We start from the raw sequence: 5,721 nt of genomic DNA on the forward strand, positions 1-5,721 counted from the left end.
TCAGTGTGCCTGCCCTCTGATGCCCTCTTGCAACACCTACCGTCTTACTTGGGTTTCTCTTACCTTGGGCGTGGGGTATCTCTTCACGGCTGCTCCAGCAAAGCGGAGCCGCTGCTGGAACAATAGACTGGTTCCAAATAGGAAAAGGAGTACATCAAGGCTGTATATTGTCACCGTGCTTATTTAACTTCTATGCAGAGTACATCATGAGAAGCGCTGGGCTGGAAGAAGCACAAGCTGGAATCAAGATTGCCGGGAGAATATCAATAACATCAGATATGCAGATGACACCACCCTTATGGCAGAAAGTGAAGAGGAACTAAAAAGCCTCTTGATGAAAGTGAAAGAGGAGAGTGAAAAAGTTGTCTTAAAGCTCAACATTCAGAAAACTAAGATCATGGCATTTGGTCCCATCACTTTATGGGAAATAGATGGGGAAACAGTGGAAACAGTGTCAGACTTTATTTTTTGGGCTCCAAAATCACTGCAGATGGTGACTGCAACCATGAAATTAAAAGATGCTTACTCCTTGGATGGAAAGTTATGACCAACCTAGATAGCATATTCAAAAGCAGAGACATTACTTTGCCAACAAAGGTCCATCTAGTCAAGGCTATGGTTTTTCCAGTGGTCATGTATGGATGTGAGAGTTGGACTGTGAAGAAAGCTGAGCGCTGAAGAATTGATGCTTTTGAATTGTGGTGTTGGAGAAGACTCTTGAGAGTCCCTTGGACTGCAAGGAGATCCAACCAGGCCATTCTAAAGGAGATCAGTCCTAGGTGTTTTTTGGAAGGAATGATGCTAAAGCTGAAACTGCATTATTTTGGCCACCTCATGCGAAGAGTTTACTCATTGGAAAAGACTCTGATTATGGGAGGGATTGGGGGCAGGAGCAGAAGGGGACGACAGAGGATGAGATGGCTCGATGGCAACACCGACTCAGTGGACATGAGTTTGGGTGAACTCCGGAAGTTTGTGATGGACAGAGAGTCCTGGTGTGCTGCGATTCATGGCATCGCAAAGAGTTGGATATGACTGAGTGACTGAACTGAACTGAATAGTTTTGGTGTGGAGTTTTTAGGGTTTTCTATGTAGTGTATAATGTTATCTGCATTTAATGAGAATTTTACTTCTTCCTTCTGATTTGGATATCTTTCTTTTCTTTTCTTGTCTGATTACTGTGGCTAGGACTTCCAATACTATGTCGAATAGAAGTAGTTAAAGTGAGCAACCTTGTCTCGTTCCAGAATTTAGTGGGAGGGCTTTCAGACTTTTACTGTTTAGTATTATGTCGGCCATGGGAGAAAATTCTTGATTATGTCCTCTGGTGCACCAGGAAGGGTTGTACCTGTGCAGGGGCAGAACTGTAGGATTGGAGGGCCTGTATGTGGTGCCTTACTCAATGTAGCCCCCAAATAATTGCACCAGTTTACTTTGGAGCTTATAAGCTAGAGCAGCATCTTTTCAGGGGTCAATGTTTTGGTGAGGAAAGGGGGTTCCAGGGTGTTGATAAACTGGTAAGCCCTGAGATTAGCCTTGGGAAATTCCCAAAGCAGTGTACAGCATCTCCAGAGCTGAATGTCTGAGACTGGAAACACTTGCTCAGTTACTAGCTAACTTCCCAGTAAAGAGGATCCTCCTCTAGGACACAGGAGAACCAAGAGAACCTGAGGGGCTCTCACCATATCCCAGAGGACTCGGCATCTCGGCCGGAGCATGTGGGCTGGGAGGGCTTCTTAAGTGGCAGAATCTACGTTTGTCAGCCTTGGATTCTAGGCCGTAGGATGTGACTGATTGGAGGCAGGCAGATCCTGGTTGGAGTTTTGCTTCTCTCCCTGTTTGTTCTTTTTTTCCATCAATACTCATTTTCCTTCTTTTAAATTATTGATTATATAATACATTCAAAGAATTCAAAATTTGAATTGCAAAATTATACAAAGAAGAGTCTTGCTGTCTCTCCTGTCTTGTGTTTGCGTAGTCTCTCTCTGAAAGGTAATCACTTTTATCCACTTCCTGTGCATTCTTCTAGAGTTTTCTTTATGTACAAGCAAAAATGAACATAAAGTCTTATTTGAGTCTCCTGTTATAGAAGATATAGCATATAATTCCCATGATTCTGCATTGCTTTTTAATGTAGCAGTGCATATCAGATATCTATTCCAGGTCATTACATAAAACATTCAATTGTAATTAAAAAAAATACATGTGTAGTATTCTATTAAATTTCACAATATTTGTAATCTACTATGCACCAGTCTCCATGCTGAGTGCTGGGGTTAAAGTGATTAATCAGAATAGGCCCTGCCTTCAGGGATACTACAGTCTAGGCAAATGGACAAACAACTGTGATAAAGTACTGGAGGAGCTGTTCCTTCCAAAACTATTTCTCCAGCCCCAACCACTTGTCAGGCATTGCTCTGGGAACGGGGGAGAAGATGGTGAATAAAACCAATGAAAACGCCTGCCCTGTGGCACTTCCATCCTAGTGGAGCTGAAGTTCTGGCACTGTGTTTATGGACGGCTCGGGGATATACACAGTGGGGCCCCTCACTTTGTCTTGGGATCAGGGAATCCTTACTGAAGAGGATAATGATTTAGCTGATAATTAGTAGCTAAGGAGGAATTAGACTGGTGCAGGGCCAGAGAGGAACCAGTGCTCCCAACAGAGGTCCCCATGCCAGACGTGGCAGGGAGGTGAGAGGCATGTCTGGGGACTGAGAGAAGGTCCTTTGTTTGCAGCTGTGAGAGAAGCTGTGGCCAGAGCTGAGCCCCGATGAGCAGGCCCTGGCTGGTGGGGGCAACCCTTGCAGATCCCAGGAACTGTCCTGTGGATGCCGCTGCAATGGCTGCCGTGCAGAGCAGCCAGCAAAGGGACAAGAGGGCAAGTGCTGCTGCAAGGGCTGCAGTGCGGAGCAGCCAAGAAAGGGATCAGCAGGAAGGCGGCGGGCTCCAGGCGAGGGCAGTGTGGTCCGGGAGAGGCATGCAGTCGGCTGGACCTGCTGGAGCAGAGGATGAGGGGAGAAGGGAATGATTCCAAGAGAAGGATGAGGTAGGATGTGAAGGGAGGAGGGGAAGCCTCTGAAAGGTGAGGCCAAGGCCTCCCCCCATGGCTGTTCTGGGGCTTCACTGGTGTGAGGAAGGCTCTCAGCAGCGTTTCTGTCCCCGCACTGCCAACACCGCTTCAGGTGGTTTTTTGCTCTCCTCCAAGCCTACGAGCTTATTTATATTTTGTCTATACTTCAGCAAGGGAAATCCACTGTCTGATCTTCTAATCCCTTGCTCCCCACCCCCTCCACCCAACACACACACACACACATACAGGCACACACTGGTCCTGGTACAGCGGTGCAAGCCGCTGCCCTCTAATGGAACTCAACTTCCCGCCGTGCCTGACCCTGCTTCCAGCTTTCACCTTGGGGGGAGCCTCCGGGTGTGCACGCCGCAGGTCTGGCCTCACACAGGTCCACTGTCGCAGCTGGGTCTGCTGTGCATGGTAGTGGGTCTTGGGTGTCACTGCGGCCAGTGTGGCTGCCCCTGGGACTTTGCTTCTGGGAACAGGACCACATCGTGGGTGCCTGCTGGTGCCTGAGAGCAGGACCTGCCCCTGGCTGTGGAGGGAGCAGTGGGAGCCTCTGAGGAGGAGCAAACACAGAAACAGCATTTCCCCCAATTCCCATGGGTGGTGGGGCCCAGCCAGGTTTGTTTGGCAATAAGATTTTTTTCCAAGGCCCATGGGCATGTATGGGTTTCCCTTCTGGCCCAGCTGGTAAAGACTCCGCCTGCAAAGCAGGAGACCCCGGTTCTATTCCTGGGTCAGAAAGATCCTCTGGAGAAGGGATAGACTACCCACTCCAGTATTGTTGAATTTCCCTTGTGGCTCAGCTGGTAAAGAATCCACCTGCAATGCAGATCTGGGTTGGATCCCTGGGTTGGGAAGATCCCCTGGAGAAGGCAAAGGCTACCCACTCCAGTATTCTGGCCTGGAGAATTCCATGGACTCTATAGTCTATGGGGTGGCTAAGAGTGGGACACGACCGAGTGACTTTCACTTTCACGTTTATGGGTGTGTGCCACACAGAGCCCTGGGCTGGATTCTCTCGATTATTCACTAGCAGCCTGCAGCTGCCCCTTGAAGCAGGGCTGTGGTGGGTCCAGGAAGGGCCTGGTCACCCAGTCTTGCTGGCTGGGTCCCCTCTCTGAAGGGATGCTGAGGGCAGGGCCCCATGACTTGCTGCCCCACCCTCATGCAGGCTCTAGTGGGCTCTCCTGAGCCCGGAGTTAGAGCCCCCACACCTTGCCTCTCTCTGCCAATAATACCTGCCCCTGCAGGGTGGGAACTGAGGGCCAGCCTGACTCAGGCGTGGGGCTGGGGGTGAGGAGCGGCCCACAGTGTTTCAGCTCAGTTCCACCTTGAGGCTGGTCACTAGCATGTCCCTTAGTTGTGACAGGAGCGAGGCTGTGGGCCACGGCCCCCACTCTCCACCCGCATGTGAACATTCGGTCCTGGCCCCTGACTCCAGACAAGACTCAGAATGTGTGGTTTGGGCCTGGGGTTGGATCTCCACGACTTTTGCAAAGACAGAACCTTTTATCTCCAAGCAGCTCAGGTGGGCCTGGCTAGGGTTTGTCATTCTGGAGAGCCCTGAGAAAATATGCTTACTCAGTCATGACTTCCTAGGCAGGTGGTACCTGGGCTCAGAAGGACCCCATGCTTGTTTCAATAGCTCAGCGTGACCGTCTTGGAACTTGTCATGATTTTTGGACAAGGGACAAGGCATTTTCATTTTGCAGTGGGCACTGACCATTATGGCCCTGTCATTTTACTTTTTGATGTCTTTGTCGTCTTTTGAATTTTGAACTATGCAGATATTGAAAAAAAAAAAAAGACTTTAAAAGCCAAATACCACAAAGGATTAAAACTAAGAAAGACATTTATTATCTGTTGTGCACTTTTAGAATGGTCCCTACGCCCACTGAAGTGCACGAGCTGTGGCACACATTCCACGCACCACGCATCCAGTCCACAGTCCCACTGCCCCCCAGGACAGCCCGCATGACACGCAGAGTGCCGTCCCCGCGAAGGACGCAGGGACAGAGCTGTGCGCTGGGCCGCCTGTTCCTGTGGGGAGAAGGGGCTCCCCAAACTCTTACTGACCCCTCACCTCCCCTTTCCTCTACCTCTGGGCGAATCTGCAGTGTCAGGTGACGCTTGGAAGTCCTGTGCTAACATTCAGGGAAGGGTACTTCTGTGTAGACAGGAGACTTCTGTGGTGGGCATGGATGTGGCCACGGAAACCCTGGGGGGCGGTCGGTCATCTCGCCGACTCCCTTCAGGCTGGGCTCTGTAAGTGCTGCTCGTCACCAGCAGAAAAAAGATTATGGCTGTAGCATCTGCAGGAACAGACTCCCCAGCTTTCCAGGATTTATCACCGATGCTGATTTCTTGCCTGAATCACTGATGCAGCAGTTTTTGCCCATCTCTCAGTAGGATTAAGAAATTGGGATGTTTCTGCCTCACGAATCTCGAAGGACTGAAAATGCCCGGAGCCAAAGAACGAGCTCTGAGCATCTCAGCAGAGGAAAACTGCGGCCCTCCCAGCGTCCACGGAGCCGCCCTTTCCTGCTCTCCTGGGAGGCGCACTGCTGCCCTCTGGTGGCCGGCTGACAAGGAGCCCTCCGGAGCTGGGGGCGAGGGGAGGGGGGTAGGGGGTGGGGTGGGGG

Source organism: Bos mutus, chromosome 16 (genome assembly GCF_027580195.1).
Source record: "Bos mutus isolate GX-2022 chromosome 16, NWIPB_WYAK_1.1, whole genome shotgun sequence".
Lineage (NCBI taxonomy): Eukaryota > Metazoa > Chordata > Mammalia > Artiodactyla > Bovidae > Bos > Bos mutus.